The sequence below is a fragment of the Orcinus orca genome, chromosome 5, assembly GCF_937001465.1.
Source record: "Orcinus orca chromosome 5, mOrcOrc1.1, whole genome shotgun sequence".
Classification (NCBI taxonomy): domain Eukaryota; kingdom Metazoa; phylum Chordata; class Mammalia; order Artiodactyla; family Delphinidae; genus Orcinus; species Orcinus orca.
This window is the reverse complement of record NC_064563.1, coordinates 91719399-91740763: the sequence shown is the minus strand read 5'-3', so window position 1 is coordinate 91740763 and position 21365 is coordinate 91719399. Positions and strand designations below refer to the sequence as shown.

The 21365-nt window shown below is 40.5% G+C and overlaps 1 pseudogene; it reads right to left on the bottom strand.

Moving 5' to 3' along the window:
• Nucleotides 1–326: 326 nt before the first annotated feature.
• Nucleotides 327–21365, bottom strand: part of LOC101284247 (uncharacterized) — a 102360-nt pseudogene continuing 81321 nt past the window's right edge.

Here is a 21365-nt window from a genome sequence, read left to right as displayed (position 1 = left end):
TCTCTAGCTAAAGGTTAAAAAGAAAAAATGAGAGGAGCTGGGCATAAGAAATCTTTACTTGGTGATAGATATCAGGAGACATTACTCAAAATGATGAAACTGTACAACTTCCATCCTCAGGGAAGTTAGTGAAAATTAAGCCAACTAAATACATGAGTGAAATATGCATGAATTTGGGAACCACTGCTCCAGAGTGAATCCTACTTCAGTCTAATGGGAGGAAGTAAGAAGCAATCCCACTCCTGGGCACGGTATTAAAAGCCTCAAAGTTACTTTGCTTTTACTACCTCTTTAGGCTTGAGGATCTCAACTTAAAAGCAGCTCTTTTAGACAGACAAGAGCTCAACTAACAGGAACAATGACACAGAGAAAACTATTAAACTAAACACAAGGGAAACCTAAATCAATTTCAACTGGCTACAGACTTCAGTGAGACTGTGCTTTGTTTTTGCCTAGAACCCTCAGCAGACCAGGTCTCAGAGCCTTAGCATCACCTCCTGTCTCAGCTTGCCTGGTGCCCTCTCCTCCAGGAGATTTCCTCTTCCTAGACCTTGAGAACGTCTGGCAGACACAGCTTAAAAAGCAACGAAGACAGAGTGGTGGTGATGCCAAGGATGTCACTGCAGGAGAAGAGGGCCTGAGCTCCTGGGACACTGAGAGCTCACAGGGCTGGATCTGACATTCCTGATGCATCATACAGGTACCTTCATCCTGCTGACTCTGTAATCTGCCCTGCAAGTAGAAGAAAACGTTTAAAAGCCCTCAATGCAAACGCACTATACAGAAAGAACCTGACCTTCAGAACCAGTTCTTTCATACTCTGTCTGGGCCCAAGGATCCTAGTTTGTTTCTCAAGTTCCTTATCCCCAGCTCCTCCCACCCCAGGTGAAGAGTTGTTGTTATTTTCCCTTCTGGAGTAACGCAGGATCCCCCATGGAAACTGCATGCTGAGGTTGGCAGAGGCACCATCAGCCTGGATCACTGAATGCCTTTGTGGTACCCATGTCCTCTTCCTTCAGCCTCCATCCTGGAACCACTTAGAATTGTTATTTGGGAAAGAAATACATTTTTAGAGTATTGAGCCATTATACGTTTGGGTATATGCTTGGTGTGTGTGTGGCAAGCCCAGAATTTTTCTACCCCATGCCTCATCCCTACCTCATTGGGAAGGTCAGGATCACTTTCCTTGGCACTGAGTAGGGTCATCTTTTTATCTACCACCTCATGTTCTTCACTTTGTGGTGGTAACAAAGGCGTTGGAAGAATGTCAGGGCAGTGGGTCTCCACTTTCCTCTTCCTCTTTCTCATTCTCTTTGTCCTTATGACCTTTCTAAGATGTCTATGTTTTTTTGGAAGTGGATCTAGCTTTCTCTTCTGGACTGGAGGCCTGACAGGATCTTATGAAACATCACCCACGTGACTTCCAGATGTCCCCTCCCATGGCTCTGATGATAATTCCAAACTTCTCTTCAGAGGGTCATTCTCCCATGGGTGGAATCTATCCTCTGTATCTTGAGTATCTGGTGATATGCTCAAGTCATCAGCGACAGATGCAGACTGGAGATTCCCAACCTCTCTCATCTAGGGTTTTTTTTTGACCCACTATGCTGACCCCAGCCATCTTTGCAGAAACAAGGAGCTCACAACAAAAGGACCAACAGTCAAATGCTAATGGAAGGAGTTAGTTCCCTGACTCCAATGATTTACCCTCAGCTATCATAGACAAAAAGCTGTACTGATCTCAGATTTCCCCTCTGGACTTATCTAAAGGAGTTCAATGGCCTTCAGAAATAGAGTCCTCACGTTGTTCTTCTTGGCCTGGGAGATCTCAGATTCCCTAAAAGGAGAGAGCAAGTCACTGAAGTAATTGCTCCATGGACAGTGGAGTTCCTCCTGGTCACACAAAATCCATGATTTAATAAGACTCGGCCAAACCTAGCATAAATTCCTAGGCAGAAGCTTGCCAAATTTCCAGAGCAGTATTCTCCATGTATATCAGAATCACCTGGGGTACTTTTTGAAAAAGCAGATTTCTGGGACATACCCCAGACCTACATTCAGAATCTCTAAAGCTGGGTTCCAGGAATTTACATTTTTTCCCAGTAACTTAAGTGATTTTCCTGCACTATAAAATTTGAAAACTACTACCTTAGAGGGACACTAAATCCAATATTCTATGGAGTCATAGAGATGACTATTCTTTAAAAACATGCCACTTTTCCCCTATAGGTTTTCCCTAATCATCTCAGCCCATAATGATTTCTCTCCTCTGAACACCTTTAATAATAATCACTAAATTTGGAATGTTATCCTTTATTATTTTCTATTATAATTTAACTTCTGAACATTGTAACTATGTCTCTAACCAGATTATAAGCTTCTCAAGGGCAGGGAGTCTCTTAGACTTGTTAGTTTTCTACAGAGGCTTGCCAGGTGCCTAATGAATCAAATAAGTGAATGAAAACATGAATAGGTTTATATCCCAGTGTACAGTGATTGTATTAGATGAGGCTTTTCTGTGGGAAGAGCTATAGAGTAACAGAATGCTAAGAAGGACATGGGCCCTGGGGAAAAACCTAATCCAATTCCTAAAGTTTACAGATGGGGAAGCTGGGACTCAAGTAAGATAATGACCTGTGTAATGCTGAGCTTGGAGTCTTTTTTCCATAAATGACCTAATAGTAAATATTTTAGGCTCTGTGGGGCATATGGCCCTGTTACAAATATTCATCTCTGCTATAGCACGAAAGCACCCACAGTCAATACGTAAACAGATAATCATGACTGTGTTCCAATAAAATTTTATTTACAAAAACAGGTGGTAGGCCAGATTAGGCAGCAGGCTGTAGCCTGCCAACCCCTGGCCTAAAGTCATACAGCTAGTCAGCAGCATAGCTGGGATTAGAAATCAAGTCATCTAACTCCCAGCAAGTGCTCTTTCCATAAAAGAGTAGAAGACTATAGAAAGAGAAAGGCCTTCTTCAATTAAAAGCAGGACTTTAAAGTAGGAAAAGATCAAAATATGTCTGGGTATGTAGTATTTCTAAGATGGTCTCTTATGACCCTTTACACAAACAACTAGTAGCTAAATTCTGAAACTGGGTCACTTTTCAAACGAATCCATCAGTTGGGAAGTGGGAGGAGTACACTGAATATCTTCTATCACACCTGCCTAGAAAAGCATACTATTTGGTCCCTTTTTGACTGAGGAGAAAATCCTATAGAAAGATAATGGAAAATACTTTCATTATTCATTTCTTGAAATTATTGTGGCCTGATGAATATAGTTCCACAGTCCAGTGATCAAAAGCTTCAAGTAACTACCAGAGAAACATGGAAGCAAAGATAGGAGAGGTTATCTAAGGAGCTAAAACATCACTTTCTAAACCAAGATGCTTTTTAATAATGAAAATGACCCTAGTATTAAAGAGTAAGTTGTCCAGAATCTTGAGGTTATTTTTATATTCTGGACTTTCTGAGAACTGTGAGCTCCACCCAAATTCTGTTCTATTTTTATTTCTACCCCTAATGTGTTCCTCCTTTCATTCCTTTGCCTTCACAAAGTATATACTCAACCAATATATGCTGACTGATGGATTAATGGATGGATGAGTAAACGTATGAATGAATGAACCAAGTGCTTTTAGAAAGTTCCTTGCATTATAGCTGTAAAGAATAAAGCAGTGTTGGTACATTCTGCAAGAGGTCATTCAGTACTTTTTATGTTACCCTTCAGTAAAGCTAACAGTGCCTTCACATGGTAAATGTCAATAAAAGTTTCATGAATGAATTAATGCATCTAGTGTAAGCCACTTAGATTACATGTCAAGTCCAAAGAATACTGCTTATCACAAAAGATGGTATTTAAGGACAGAATTTATTTACTAGTATATTAACATAGGATTCTTTGTAATTAACTTTAGTTCCACACTCTTAGGAAAGTTTGTAAAATCTTTGAGAGACAAAAATGTTCCATGGAATAAATGAGAGAATGTAGGCTCAAGTTCTATCTATCTGCTGTATCAGAAGCAACTATGGAGACAGCAACTATAGAAGCAGCAGCCAGAGCAGCCCCCAAAGAGGTGAGGATAGAACTAAAAAAGAGAAGTCAGCTGGGCAAAGAGTCCAAAAGTCAACTTGACTTCTCCACTGCCTTGAAATCGCCCTGAGTCAAACCCTCACCATGCCTCAACCATACTTTGACAAGGCTCTACTCCCTCTAATTCACCCTCCACAAATGAGCTAGAATAATCTTTCTAAAATAAATCTGATCATGTCTCTCTCCTATTTAAAGCTCTGCTGCTCCCTATTCCCCCAGAAAGATACAGGTCCTCTGTGATCTGACTCTACATCACCTGTCCAACTTCAGGTCCACCAGTCACCCTCAGGTATCTTCTGCTACTGTGAAAACGTAACATTTGCCATTTCCTGAGAGCACTATACTTCTTTAGACGCTTTTCATTTTGCCTGCAGTGCCCCTTCCCCTCTTTGCTACCTGGCCTAGTGACAGTATCACCTCTTCTAGGAAGACTTAGCTGACTTCCTCAGGCAGAAAAAAACTGAATTGATTCAGGTAACATTCTGTGTCTACAAAAATCAACCCACTGGATTATAATAACCTGTTTAGATATCTGTCCCCTTCACTAGGCTCGGCGCTTCCTGAGGGCAGGAAGTCTTGCTTGTCACTTCATCCCTAGTGTCTTCAAGGTTCTTGGCACCTGGAAGGTGTTCAGTGTTTGTGGACTTCAAAATGCAGGTCTTTACAGGCTGCCTCCCAGAGCCTGGGCTCTACAGTTCCATTCTCCCCTCTCTCTGAACGAACTGAAGTTTGGGGTACAAAACTGAGCAGTGCCGGCCAGGGCTCAGCTGTAAATCCAGCTACCAATCTGGAGCCTGTGATGTCAGTAGCTGGCTTCACTCAGGAAAAAAAAAAAGAGCTACTCAGGGAGTGGTTAGCCCTACTCAGCACAACTCTAGACTAGCAGCATGCTCCTACCCACCTCCCCCCTAGAATCACAAGGAATGCTACCCAGGGAGGCCCTATAGTTATTCAGATCCCTGGGTCCCTGCAGGCCCATTTCCCTCCCACCCCTACCACACTTTTTCATCTTCCTCATAGAGTGTCAGCACACCCTGGCCATCCTTACATCCCCACCCTGCTTCATGCCGGGCCTCCCCCAAATCTCAGTGATCCCTGGACAGCCAATTTTTACCCAGAATCTGCTATTTCATTCCCATAGGACACATACACAATTTCAGGCCCTGACTCTCCCTTTTGATGCTCCAACCTGAGGAACCTCTCCACAAGAGCTAGATGTGCTCATATGCAGGGATGCTGTTCAACCCCACCCCCAGAGGGCATTTGCCTGACAAGATGCGAAAGAGATTTGTACCACATGAATGTCACTCAATCTCAAGTCCATGATTCCTCTGAATTTTACAAATCAAAAATTTGGATATATAATACACATGAATTCACATGTCACAGTATGAACCCCTTTGTCTCCATAAACCTATTGCACTTCAAAATTCTCTGTGATTGATTTTTCCTCATTTCACATATTACATGAAGCAAAGCTGAGAGTATTAAAGCCCTTGGATGAATTTGCTGTCTAAGCAGACTCAAAGCCAATTTAGAAGTTCTAAAACAACAAATTCGTGGCCACTGAACTTCTGGCTGGTCCTGCAGAAGAGATTAGAAAAAGATTCACTAATCATTATTGACAGTGAAGTGACTATCCCTCTTTAAAAATGGGAAAGAAATGATTGGCATGAGCCAACTTTGCTTCTCAGTGACTCTCCAGAGAATTAAATAACTGAAGCATTGGGCAACGATTTTCTTTGAAGATAACCTTTCATATTAAATAAAAGGCTGAAGAGCTAATCTTAAAGGGAAAGAAAATGAATAATCTGAGGGCAACTACTCATTCCTGAGTATACAGTTACAAAGGGACTAAAATATGATAGTAAACATTATAGAATGTAGCATTACAACTTAAGTATATTTTCATTTTCAGGGTAATATTTAATGAGAGCCTACTATGAATCAGACATTGGGAAAGTCACTCTTTGATATGGTTACCAAAAAGCATACACTGATCAACATAAGTCAGTTGTTTTTTAACTTTAGCAGGCATGAAAATTACATGGAGGGCTTTTAAAACAGAATGCTGAGCCCCATCCCTAGTGGTTCTGATTCAGTAGGTCTGGATGAACAAATGAGAACATATACTTCCAACAAGTTCCTAGGTGATGCTGCTGGTCTGGACACTGCACTTTGAGAACCACTGAATTAAATAATCTCAGGTGTAAAATGAGACACACTGACTCGTAATAAGCTAAAAAAGGGAGGGGTCACTCCTAACCACTTATTATGACTAATGAAGACATATAGACTCTGAAAAGATTATTTGCTGGGTTGAATCCTCCAGCCAGGCTGCCTTCCCACCCACATTTTGAACTTTTAGAGGGATATGGCCAGAAGGCACTATGCTTGAAATGTGGATACTGGGTTTGCCAACAGGTCTTTTCTCTCCATGAGCACCTCTGTCCCCCTACAACTCTGCTTCCAGTTTCAACCTCAGACTAGTTACAAGCTTCAGAATGTGAACATCAAAAGAGCGAACAATTAAAAAGCTAGGAATGCACATATAAAGTAGTCATGAAAGCTTTATTTTTCTAAGGAAAATAATTGAGTATTATCCTTCTATTAAGTTCTTGCTCTTTTCTAAAATTTCATCATCTCATTTTAAAACTTTACCCCTCTGGGCTGAAAATCAATGCAGAAAAAGAGACGTGTGACCTTTGATTTAGCCTAGTAAAACAGTAACAAATAACACACTCAGTGGGTGGTTAAATCTGATAATATTTTGTGCTGAATTTTCTGTAGTAATTCAATTAAAAATCCTACGGCCAGCCAACAGAAAGCATACAAATCACCAAAGTTTTATAGAACTGCATATTTAGTCTTAAAACGTATTAAGCTTATATTAATGTAGTGTCTTTATTTATTAACCTAAATAATTCAAGTAGAGTTTCTCCCTAATATAATTTAGGATAACCATTTATATTTGTGCTGTTTAAAAGCTTCAGCTGGCTCACATCATTATGGTGCTTAAAATTCCAATTGAAGAGGGAGAAATACTAACCAGAAAGAGAGTACATTACAAAAGCTGTATTAATATGACCACCACAATATTTCTTAAATATAAACCACCACCTGTTTCTTAAAGGTTCTGGGGAACTAATTCATGCCGGCTCTTCTAAGTCCTCCTTCAAGCAGCAGGACCCCTGGAAAAGGAACACTGCCACACAAAGCAAGCTGAAGCCATTCAGGATCACCGAGTCGTCTGGTCACATCTAGTCCTGCCAGGGTTCCTAGCCAAAGAGTCAATGATCCTGGGCTGTCTTCATGCCTTCTCTAATGACAGCCTTGGAGCATTCCAGAAAACTTTAGCACTTCCTTTTTTTAACTATAAATTGCACATAACTCTTCCAAATTCTTAGTCTATAATTTCTCATAAAACTCTTTGAGATCCTCTGGTGAAGATAAATAGCAAAGAATTATTGGACTTTAAATTGTTATCCTTCAATGTTATATGCACTGGATCATAATTCTATGGCTTTGGTTCCCCCATAAAACGAAACCACGAAGCCATTCTTTTCATTTCAAGCTTAGCAGCACACAGGCCCATGGGTGAAGCAATATAAACACTCTTGAGTAATTTCTCAAAACCAAATCTCTTCTGCAGAAACAGACTTGCAACTCAATGGTGTAAAATCCTCCTGTGAAGTTTGTAGATCTCAGGCCACCCAAGTAGAATGGTGAGAATGATGTTCCTGTGTTAAGGTGGGACAGGCCTGGGAACTGTCTGGAATTACAGAACTTAGGTGCAGTCAGTCCCAGCTCCACCACTCTGTTGCCCTAGATAAGTTACCAAGTTAGGTGATTGTCTTGGGGGAGAAAAGTGAGACCTCAGGTTTACAGAATTCGTTTTTGACCTCAGGTGCATAGAATTAATTTAATCAAAATTGCTGGTTCATGACACACTCTCATCATTGCTCCACACATGGCTTTTTTTTTTTTACTTATTGTCTTAAGTGTTCAGTTTCAACATATATACTCTTAGGTATATACCTAAGAAAAGGCTATGCAAAATGTGCACTAGAAATATGCATATGAATGTTCACAGAGGAACTACTTACAATACAAAAAGTTTGAAAAAATCTAAACGTCCATTGTTAGGATAATGTGGTAGAGTCTCACAATGGAATAGTAAACAATAGTCAGGTAAGGAAGCTACAGCTACCTACGACAATATGGAGTCATCTGATGTTTCTGTTTTGCCATCTTAAATGGAGACAACAATAACACTTAACTTTTTCTGAGGACTAAGCAGATATTGTATGTAAAAATCCTCGGAAAATTGTAACTAGTAAACGTTAGTTATTTTCCTCCCACATTCTCTATTACTTCCCTGGTTATGCAAAAATAACCTGGAGACGTCTTAGTGAAGAACAGGAAAGCAGAGGATAATCCAGAGGATACAAATTTGGACCTCACTGCAGGGAAGCACATCTCTAATTCAGCAATCATGTTGTGTGTGGAGTCAGGTAAATTAATTAACCTCTCTAAACCTCAGTTTTCTCTCATGTGAAGTGGAAACAAAATTAGTACCTAATTAAGGGGGCTTTAATGAGGTAATTCAAGTGTCCATCATACTGCCTGATCCAACGTAAGTATTCACATAATTGATAACTATCATATGAACAGGGATCCTTTATACATTTGTCAAGTGAATGGAGTTGCTTGGCCCTGCCCTTTCTCACCGTTTACTCTCTCAAGGCGTGCGCACAGGCGCACACACACAGCCACACTCAGGCACAAATAGATTTTCTTTGCTTTTGCCTGTTCGATGACTCTTCACATTTAGTTTAGGATTGAGGGCAATAGATAAGCATAATAATTAGGCCCAGGGTTTCTCCCATGGACAATAGGACAGAAATAGGCACAATTTCAATAGATCATATCACTCTTAAATATAAAGTTATTCTCGGAAGAATTTTGCTCAGAATGTCCATTAAAAGCAAGGTTCATTTGCATTTTATTATTTAAAAGACCTGCAAATAGGTAAAGGCAACCATTTTCACAATCCACATAGAATAATAAAAAAGTGTGGAAATAATTCTTTAAGTGTAACACAACCTAATTGGAGTAAAAATGATTAAACTACAGTATTTGAAACATAAACATTTTAAAGGGCATATTTTACATTTGTTGAATTTGTTAAGCTCGGCCTGGGCAGGTCATAGTGGAAGAATCTGGGACCTGAAACTAAACCTGCCACCAGGGAGGATGGCCCAGCTGCAGGTGCTGGTAGGATGTCCAGTCTGGCAGACAGAGCAAAGTAGCTGAAGAATATGCAATACATAAGAGTTGATAATGCAGCCAGGAAACTGGAATCAGGAGACAAACATAAAACAGTAGAAGTTCACTCAATACAAAATTACAGCGTGGTGCCGAGAGATCCAGAAGTGAAAAATGCCCCAGGATTCAGGCAGGCAGCATCGTACTGCCTAATCTGTGATAGTGGAGCCTCAGTCAGCCTATGGTGCAGAGGCTGGACCCTGGTGACTGAGAAAGGGGAGGAATGGCAAGGGTAAGGTTGAGTCTTATGTGTCCTTAGAGGACTTGGGCACACCTGGCAAGTTCCTGAGACAGGAACTTGGTAATGAGACAAAAATCCGGGCACAAGAACTAAAGTACAAGGTAGATACTGAATCCAAGGAACAAAAGACATATATGATTTTAGAAATATGGCAGAAGCCAAAGGCAGACTAGAAGCCAAACTAACGATGCTGCAGAACAAAAGTGTTGGGTTAGAGTTCCTTGAATGCCTCCTCTCCCAGGTCAAGTCTGGCCACAGCGAGCTTAGAAGGCTCAGTCACAGGGAGAGGAGGGTGGCAGAAACTGGAGAATAGGAAGGACCTGACAATAACCAGATCAGGAAAACCAGGCCCGCAGTTCGGAGATTACAATCAATATAATTACCCTGAAACTTTCTAAACAACAAGTAGCAGCACTTTAAACCAAATCCCAGTACAACAACCACAAAACAAAAATTAGGAAAGTCCATGTGAGTTTGTCTTAAAGAACTTGACCTAGAGTGAAATGATAGGCTTTTTAAATTTGGTACAGCTGCCCTGCCCACAGAAAATGAAAAAGCATCTCTTTTCCTATTTTCCCTCCTTTTTATTAGTATGTGAATTTAACCTATAAGAATGAAGCACCTTTTGAATTTCTTCTCATCTCTGAGACACAAAGGCTTTTTTTGTCTTTGTCCTCCTTCTAAAGAACAGTAAAGAGATTTTTCAGGTCTTGGCCATTCTTTTGAGAGAAACAGATTCTAACAAGGCCCTAAAGCATTAAACTCTGATAATAAAAATCCAAGATAAAAGTTATTTATGTATTTAGCACACCATTATGATCTGCTGCCTGCCACAAAGTGACAAACACACACAAATGTCTGTCACACCCATGGCCCAATTCATTTAGAAGAAGAATCGCCACAAAGCCATCCTTAGAAGTCAAGAATCTCCTCTTTTAGATGTGAACGTTTGTGAAATGGAGAAAGAGTATCCCTTACAAGTGCCATGACCACCGGCAGCCTGGACCTCTAGACTATGCAGATGCAACCAATCCACAACTGGCAAATGTCTCCATAGTTGATGTCAGCATGTCCTAAGGAGCAAGGGATCTTTATCTAAATAGGTGTTCATGAACAAATGCTCCTGGAATGCTCCAAAGCCTGATAATTAACAGCTGTGTGCTGCAATTAATTTTTATTTATGCCTTAGATATTCGGGCAAGATATTATTTCTTGGTTATGACAGATTCATACTTCATGCCGAGTCTCAAAGCAGCAATAAGGAAACAACACCAATTTTGTTTTTGTTTTGATTTTCTTCTTAATTCAACTGCTCTGCCATTTTTATCTCAAAACACCATGTTGCCTTGTATTCAGCAAGCAAATTACAGAGTCCATGCAAAGGACCATGGGGGAAAGGCTGGCAAAGGCATCCAAGGCTTTCCACAGGCATTCACAAACCCTTAGAGGGTGCCAGAAGGGACCATCTAAATTAAGGCAATGACACTGAGGTCTCAGCAGTCTTAATTCACCCCTGTGACCCCTGAGGACATGTTATTTCATTTAGCAATTGTTAATTGAATATCCACTATGCACACGGTACTGTTCAAAGGTTTGCAAAACGAAGACGCTGGATAGTATTTTTCCAGTTTTATGATTTCACAAGTTAGTAAATCCAGAAAACGCACAGACCAGGACCCCAAGGAGTTTACAATTCTGAATTTGAAATCAGATCACACTAACAAAAAAACCATAATACAAGGCAGGATCAAGGAACACCAAATACAAGAGGCAAGCATCAGAAGACTGTAGAGGAAGGAGTGCTGTGAATGCCAGGCTGTCTTCAATGGCAAACTCCAGCATGCATCAGTGTTGATTAAAACACACCAGTGTACCCCACTACCAGAGTTTCTAATTCGTAGCACTGGGACGGGGCCACCAAATGTACATTTCTCACAACTTTCCACGTAATGCTGATGTTGCCGATTCTAGAGCCACATCTTGAGACCCAATGCTCCATGGGTTTACTGCACCAAAGTTTACTGCACAGGAGAAAAACATGATGGAAGCAGTGGGTAGGATCAACTAGAAGGAGGTTGACAGATTTACAGCAGGCCCCAGGAAGGGCAACGGTACAGACCAGAGGACTTGGATTTCAAAGAACTGACCTGACTAGCACAGAATTGACTGGACTAGCAAATTGGCTATTTGGTAACTTTAGCTCAAAAGGACTCCCGATGCACAGGATGGAACCTTGAATAGGTTAATTTAGCAATGCTGTGTCCAAATCTCTCTAGGGATAAATAATCCCTTGGAAACCACATCTAGCCTTAATATGGAGCTGTCCAGACTGTCCAGATATGAGAGGTTCAGCAGCCCCAATTCATTATTCCTCTCAAGGTTCTCACTTCAAATTCCCACCACAAGTCACCACTTAGGTCAAGGTGCTGACTCCCTAAACCCTGTTTAATTTAGCGTGTATTATCGTGCAACTCAATTAGAAACTCTTGCTCTTCTGTTGCCACCAAGGGACAAAAGTGGTTTTTCTCTTGAAACCCTAGCTTTGGGAAGGCAGATCTCCCTCATGCTATCTTTCCTAGTGAGTCATCTGGATCCTCACACATTCCAGCCCGTAATTTAAGATGCAAAAATCTCTGCAGCTTTACTACATGGAGAGGAATTTTGGAACACAAGTTATATGCATGTCAGCAAACTGCGGGTATGTGGTGGTTACTGAGTTGTCTTCTCTAGCTTGCCTTCGAAGGATCTTCCCTGCTTTATTGTTTCAGGTCAGGCAGCCAAGGCCTCTGAGCACCCACCCCACACCACCCACCTCTTTTCTCAGTCTCTCCAGACTAAATGTCCCAAGAGCTTTAGTTACTTGATTCCCATTTGCCCTTCCCCACATCCCAAACCCAAAGGTCATTCCTAACAGAGTTTAAGCCCAATAACAAAGGAGTTTATCTGAAGTCACACTGAGCCTCTTGTTCCCAAGGCCTGGCCCCTCCTTGCTTTGCTCACCTGTTCTGGTAATCCAGTATATGCCAAAGTCCCTGGCCCTATTTCTGGCGGAAATGGGGTCTACTGACTCTGATATTTGTCACTTTGTCAGCCCAGGCCCTGTCCCAACCCTTTCTCAAACATTTCAGAGTGAATTTACAGCTATCTGTAATCCACCCCATCCCTTCCCCCACCCCCCCCAAAAAAAAGCAATAAGCCAAAGAGCAAGCACAAAGCTTCCACAGTTCAGTAACAATGTGGAGGAGATTCCAGCCGGATTCCCTAGCCTGCCTCTACCAACTCCTCCCCAGTTTGTCCATATTCTGACAGAGTCTACTCAGTCCCCTTTTGCCCAGGTCTCTTAGGGTTTCTCTGTCCTTTATTCAGGCATCCTTCCCTAGGGAGAAGGGAAAGGAGCTCTATTCTGTATCCTGGTCAGCTGGCTTAAGGGCTTGTTTCTACCCTGTTCTATTGGTACTTACTAAACGTTAGGCCTTAAGCCAGATGCTGAGGTGAGATCCAGAGATGAATTAAGAACCGACAGACAAACATCATTCCTACTTTCATAGAGCTTTCAGTCTAGTGGTCAGGTACCACTGCCCTGACTTCCTAAATTTAGATAAAAGACCAGAAATTAATGTGGAAGTGAGAATCTTAATACTATTTAAAAATAAGCTAGATTTTTAAAAATAATCAATGTGTATCCCAATGTATAAGAAGTCTGGCTTGAAAATTACTTTAAAAAAGAAAAAGAATTTACACCTGTTGCAGTCTGTTTGCCGGCACAAACAGAAAAGTAGTTCTAAAGATTTTGTCACAGTGCAATTCAATCTCCTTTGATTGTTGCCCCAGGTGCCTTTCCCTCACTGAAATCTATGATTAATAGAGGCTCCTACATGTCAGATGAAATGAAATGGGAAGAAGAATAAAAGAAGGTCCTTTTCCCACCTTCAGGAGTTGGTGCTAGTAAAAACTGTATTCATGAAACTGTGTTTCTAATACAAACATCAACTTTTCACCAGCAGCACAGTTAAAGAACTTTGCTTTCTTTCATTTTCTTGCTAACATGTTTCTGATTACAAAAGTAATACATGAATATTGTAGAAAATTTAGAAAATACAGGGAAGTATAAAGAGAAGAAAACACCTGTAATCTCACTGACTAGAACTAATCGCTTTTATATTTTGGTTTATTTCCATCCAGTGTTCTTTATTTTTCTATTTACTCTCACCATTAGACAAAAGAACATGTCCTTGTATAATTAAATATTATTTGAAAACATCAGCAAGTCTAATTTTTATATTTATAATGAGGTTATTTCTCCCATGAATCTAAGCCCCAATCTTTTGTGACAGAGAGACCTACTTCTCATTTACTCTAAACTTGATCTTAAGATCACACCAGAAGAAAAAGAAGAAAAGAGGAAAGTACTGATAATAAAATCTCTGAAATGAATTGAGGAATAAAACACTCCTGCAGCTGCACTTTCCTCCCTGAAAAGAATTCCAATAAACTCAAGAGAGGTGAGGGTGCTGTCCAATTCTCTCTTCAGACCTAACAGGTAAGTCGTTAAGATTTTTTAGTAGTCCAGTCTCCTGGCTATTGACCCTCATTCTGGAAGCATGAAAGGTTTTTTGGTTTTTTTTAAAGTTCAAAATTCGAGTTTGCAAACTCAAGGTAACCCGGCTTGGCAAAAATCTATGTCAAAAAAAAACTCAGGGATTTTTATTAAATTGACATGAGTTTTATATGAGCCTATGTGTGACATGTTTTTCTATAAAAGCAAGAGAAAAAAACTTTAAAAACCTAATAACTTTTATTTTATATGGAATTTTCAGGTAACAAGCCATTTTCTTTTTTTTATTTTAAAATATATCTTTTTTTGCGGTACATGGGCCTCTCACTGTCGTGGCCTCTCCCGTTGCGGAGCACAGGCTCCGGACGCGCCGGCTCAGCGGCCATGGCTCACGAGCCCAGCTGCTTCGCGGCATGTGGGATCTTCCCAGACCGAGGCACGAACCCGCGTCCCCTGCATCGGCAGGCGGACTCTCAACCACTGCGCCACCAGGGAAGCCCTTAAAATATATCTTAACTATTATTTTTAACACAGATTCATAGCTATGTTGATTTGGTCATAAAAGTAGCACATAATTATTCAGACTGCTTTCTTTTATATTTTATCCTCTGAAGAATCCTAGGAGGTGAACGGGTAGACAGAGGAAGATCGCTATCCCAGTTTCAGAGATCAGTCATCCAGCGTCTGGATATGCTAGACGACTCATATAAGGTCATGTAGGAAGTCAATGAACTGGCAAACTGGCATTAGAAACCTTTCTTTTAACTTAAGTGCATCATTCTTTTCAGATAATCTATTTTGAGCATTTTTTATAGAAATATGTTTTGTCTATATTCTGTGCTACTCAGAAATTTATAGCATTCAATCCAATTCTGTCACAAAACACATATGAAGAGGAAAATTGGTGGTCTCAAGTTGGATCCAAAGGAGGGTGACTAAGGTTGTGAGAACTATAGAAACCATGTTCTATGACCAATAATGGATGAAGGAACTTGGTATATTTAGCTTGGAAGGAGAAGATCAAGAGGAGACAAGAGACCTCTTCTAATGTTTAAAAAGTCTGTCGAATGGACGAGTAAGTAGACTTGTTCCATGTTGCTCCAAATAGCAGGCAAGAACAACAGACAGAACTTCAAAAGAAACAGATTCCAACACAATAAGAGATTTGTCTTTTGAACCAATGGAACTGTTCAACTGTGGAGAAAACTGCTTTCTCTATAAGATAGTGAACTCCTCTTTACTGGAGGTGTTGAAAAAAATTGCCAGACATGCTGTGATGACTTGTTTGGTTCTGTATCTTCAGTCTACTTTTCCTTTGTTTTTCTTGGCTCACCAATACAACATATAGTGCACAGAGTATGACAGAAAAGAAACTACTGTAAGCCAGGTGCCTCCAAACTGTGTTTCCCAGATGATAAGAATCCCCTGGGGGGGAGGGTGCTGGTCGCCCCCACTGAATCAGTAGGTGCAGAGGCCTCAGAGGATGAGCCTGGGAAACTTTTGGTTTTAACAAGTGCCCCCAGGTGATTTTTATCATCATGGAAGTTTGAGAAACACTTTCAAAGTATCATTTTATCCATTTAACTCTCATAACAATCCTGGAGGGCAGAAGAGAAACTAAGGTTCAGAGACAGTTAGCAATGTGCCCAAAGTCACGTGGCTCTGAAGTGGTAGAGCACTCAGGGGATGGCACACTTGGGGAGTTTGATCTGGACCCTGAGATCTTTCTTACTGTCCATGAGTCTGAAAGAAAGACATGAAGCAAGGAAATGGGTACCTTGAAGCGGGGGGGGGGGGGGGGGGGTGTTCTTATTAGATGTGCATTTTGTTTTTTTTAAAACTAAGTCATGAGTCCTTGGTGTGCATGGTAAAATTAGGAGGCTCATAATTGGTAGTGTTTCGGTTTAGGCAAGGACTATGTTGAAATTCACATTTTTGTCTTCCATGAATAATTGTGAAAAGGGTGTACAAACCAAATAAATAATTTCAACATGATTACAAAGAGAACAACATTTTAATGTACTTAACAGAAGCAATTTACATGCATACAATTAATGTGCTAATTTCAATGATCTTTAGCTATTCATTAAAACAGGCCTGGCAGGTCTTGCACTTGGCAACACTTTGTTAGTCATTTCCTGCCATTATTTTATGTACTCAGAAGTAATCAGCCATCTATAATTTAAGACTTTTCACTAATTAAATAGCCCTTTCTCTAATTATGTCCAAATTAGAGAGGTTGGTATGTGGATAAATATGTTTGTATTTGGTACATGTATTCAGAGATTGTGAGTTCTCTGTATGTGGCAACAAAAACCAATATGTGATCTACAGTCTTTACACACAGTAGAGGGAAATGTTAGAATGCATAAGAAAGACCTTTTGACTTAAAGTCTGAGCAGCAGAGGAGAAGTATTCTCTTTGAGATGGGCTTTATGTTCAGCCTTGTAAACCTAGCAAAGTCTGGATTTGTTGACCTTCAGGGAATAATACAAGGATCATCTGTTTTTTCAGTCCTTTGCCCGAGAGATGAAATGGAATGACGGTTCAGAGAGAAAAGGAGTTAAAGGTTGTGTTTGCAGGAATGTGTTTGCTGACATTGATCAATGGGTAATTTTGTGATTGTAGGTTTATTCACAAAGAGGGTTCAAAAAACAGATCAATAATAAAGCAATGGTGAAAATGCCAAAGAAAAGGTGATTAATGAAAAATATGGTGGAGGTGCAATCTGCCATGCAGTATGAACACTCCTTCATTCAGCACCCTATAAATAAATATGCATCAGATGGAAAGAGAACATTCCCTTGGAATGTCATTAGCACCAGGCAGAATCTCATCAGAGCCCATGCTTCAAAGAGCAGTTCCGCATGTCCATAGAAGCAAGTTTAAATTATCTTGTGTAAAGTCTCTGTAAGCAGTTCCACTCTTGCATTATGCATGATTCTGACATCTTGTAACATGAGCAGTGTTCTAATAGTGATTTCCAATTTTATTTCCTGTGTTACATTTTAACGATGCTATTTAGGTTAGCATTTTCCTTTGGCCACATAATATCTTGTTACATTTTCTCATATAGCATTTAATTATGGTAGCAGTACTGTAACGTAGTAAGGCATGGACAAGGATTTAGTGTAGCCTTTAAAGAATTTGTTGCTTTTAAAGCCAGTGCTTTGTTCCATCATTTTCATTGTGCTAATTTAATATGTAATGATGAGTGTTAGGCAGGATCCCAGCACCTTACATCAGGGAACTGATAATAAGTACTAACGAGCTGTGCTAAAAGTGGATACCAAAGTCTAAGACCACCAAACATGACAGGAGGTTGTATGCCTTTCCTAGAGTGAGAACACTCAATTTCTTAAATGTGAAAATCCAGGAATGGTCAACCCTATGTAAATTTGTGAAGAAGCCAAAAACTTCACTCTTCCCCTTCTTATATCTCCCTCTTCATCCTCTTTTTGCAGAAGTCCAGGCTTTTCTCCCTGTTGACCTTTGCCCTTAAAAAATGAACCGAAACCAGTCTTCAGCACCTAGATGATATCATGCCAGGGAATATCCTCTCCACATTTCATGTATCTAAGTCTTATCTACTATTTTGCAATGTCAGTCCCCTATTTATATTATTTCATCAGTCTGTAGATAAGATGGATAGTATATGAGTAGCAAATGTGAAACCAGTTTTCTTTCCAGATGTTGCTTTTTAATGGTCCAGAGAGGCTAAATCTATACTGCATGAAGGATAAAATTAAATGATTTCAATTAACCTGTTAATTTGATCCATATATCACAGCATTGAGAAATGCAATGATTCTTCTTAAACTTTCACTGGACAGTTTAAGCATCTTCACTGATAACCAAATGACTACCAAGTACTATCCTCTCCATGAACTGTGACAGATACATATAAGAAGATTATGTTCACGTGTAATATGTGTTATGTATGTAATATACTGTATAAAAAGCAACTCATATGCCAGGTGCTTTACACACATTATCTCATTCAAGAACTCTGCATATACTTGTGCCCTGGACAAAGGAGTCCAGCAAAGCAGACAGAAGTCAGGGCTGAAATCCAGGCCAGGTTCTCCTTGCCAAATTTAGGAAGACACATGGACAATGTTACCCAGCCCCCGACACCCCGCAGTACGGCACCTTTTTCTAATTCACATAAAGGCACTGTGTGTGCTGGAGTTTGCCAGATCTCATTTCATACTCAAAATAACTCCATTAAGAATGTGCTTATAGGTGAACCCAAGAGTTAGAGGGGTTAAGCAACTGGTTTCAAGCCCCACAACTACTAAGACACATCAGAACTTGAAATGAGACCTTTAAATGCCTGCCTTTAAATACCATGCTTCTTTCCAAAAAAGGGAAAGTGGGGGGAAACGCACACATTTCCTTTATCATTGACTGCTTAGCTCAATTGTTTGGAGCATGGTCCTTATGAAACTACAAAGGTTTAGTGAGAGGCGGTGAACTACACTTTGTTCTAAGTCATGGCTGCACGCTATGCTTAGAATGCAAAGCAAGGACAGGAGGGTGTTGGGTAGCATAGTTCAGTGGTTCTCAAACTTCAGTGGGCTTCAGAAGCACCTCAGAGGGCTTGTTGAACAGAGATCGCCGGGCCCCCTCCCACAGAGTTTCTGATTCAGTAGGTCTGGGATTGACCTGAGAATCTGAACTTTTTTTTTTTTTTTCCTTTGCGGTACGCGGGCCTCTCACTGCTGTGGCCTCTCCCGTTGCGGAGCACAGGCTCCAGACGCGCAGGCTCAGCGGCCATGGCTCACGGGCCCAGCCGCTCCGCGGCGCGTGGGATCTTCCCGGACCGGGGCACGAACCCGCGCCCCCTACATCGGCAGGCAGACTCCCAACCACTGCGCCACCAGGGAAGCCCGAGAATCTGAACTTTTTACAAGTTTCCAGGTGATGCTGATGCTGCTCACCTAGGGACTGTACTTGCATAGTGTACAGGATCTGTTCATTCAAAAATATAAAACTATAACGAAAGAAAAAAGCCACTAGTCTGCAAGTCAGGAGTATTATCTAAGAACATAAAAACAGCACAGGTCTTGGGTCTCATTGTTCTCTCTGTTCAAATGAAACTGCTTATAGGATTATAATGGTATCTCTAGCTTCCTACTTACAGCCAAATAGTATTAAAGATTGAAATAACAATAAAAGATAACAGGGTACCAAACTAACTAGTTTGGGTGCTTAATATTATTAACTTTGGGAGAAATGGTACTGGTAGAAATCTTAGAAAATGAATAAAGAATTGGAAGCTTGCCCTACGAATTGCATATTCATTTTTGTCCCTTTACTCATTTTTCATATGTGGGCAATCACAGTTAATCACAAAGCATTTCTCTCAGGATCATTCCTAAAGTGTGAAATAAATATTCCAATAAAATGTTTAGTAGAGTGTATCCAGTTTCCAATTAAAGAAACATGCTCGTATGGTGTCATGAATTCCTTCCACAAAGCATTTCCTTTGTGCAGAAACACTTTATGATAAATCTGAAAATAACCCTATTTTGTCAGGATAACTTAAAACAGAGTGTCTGGTGAATCCCCCTATTGCCACCTCCCCTGCCACACATCCTAAGAAATAGCCTACGCAAAATAACTTGATCTTGTCTGTACATGTAGTCAGCCAGTGAGAAAGGCACTATCAGTCATCTTACTAATCTATACATATCACTCCATAATCAATATGGCTCATGTACCACCTGAGTGATCACGTGAACCAATTCTGTCAACACATACTGAATGGTTACCTAGGGCCACCATCCACTTGTCCACAAGAGATCCACAATAACCTTGTCCTTGCTTTCTTTTCTTCTTTTTTTTTCTTACTCTACTTCCTTTTGTCCCTTCCATATTTTTAATCTTCTTTTAAAGAATCTCAATTGTCCTACTCCACTAGTAACATGAAACAAAACAAAAACAAAACAAAATGAGGCCATCCATTTTCTGAATGGTGGAACAGTAGATCCACAGCATTTAGCTAGAGCTCATTTAAGAGTTTTCTTAGTCTTCAGGACCAAACCCGTTAAGGGAAATAGTGATGCAATTGTTTGATGTCTTTCACTCAGCTGGTTGGTTTATCTTTGGAGCTCTTAGTTACATCTGGGAAAAAAAATTCAGACAGGTGGGCTAGTCTTGATTCCCATGTAAGCAGCATTGTCCTGACAGTTTGACCACAGTTCTGAAAATCAAGTTTTTCTGGCTCTGAGTCGCTGACAAGTCTGTCTCTGGCTTTAAGGACAGCCTTGCTTGGAGAGCTGTTTTCTTTGATGAGAATGTCAAACTAACAGTGATAATACTGTAACAACAAGGCTTTTTCTCCCTTTATTAAAGCCACAGGTAGAAGGTGGTTATCTGGTTTTCATATGAACTACGACAAATGAGAATTTCCTAAGGCTTTTTTTTTTTTTTTTTTTTTTCGGTACGCGGGCCTCTCACTGTTGTGGCCTGTCCCGTTGCGGAGCACAGGCTCCGGACGCGCAGGCTCAGCGGCCATGGCTCACGGGCCCAGCCGCTCCACTGCACGTGGGATCCTCCTGGACCAGGGCACGAACCCGCGCCCCCTGCATCGGCAGGCAGACTCCCAACCACTGCACCACCAGGGAAGCCCCTCCTAAGGCTTTTTTAAAGGGACAAACTACTGAGAAATTTTTAATTAAAAAAATATTATGGGGACTACCCTGATGGTCCAGTGGTTAAGACTCTGCCTTCCGATACAGGGGGTGCAGACTTGATCCCTGGTCAGGGAGCTACGATCACACATGCCTCATGGCCAAAAAACCAAAACATAAAACAGAAGCAGTACTGTCACAAATTCAATAAAGACTTTAAAAATGGTCCACATCAAAAAAATCTTTAAAAAAAATTATAATTATGGTCAACTGATATGGACCTAAAATTCAATATATCATACAAGAAAGCCTCATTATAAGGCTAGGACATCTTCTTGTATATGACAGACCAAAGGTAGAATGGTAATTGACTTGCGTACAGGATTTTTAAAAAATCAGACTTGCCTTTCTCTCAAGTTGTCTTCCCAAGGGGCTATTTAGCTCCTCAGTTCTGAAACAACAATAATAAGAATAAAAATAATAGTGTAGAGGGATGACTGGTAA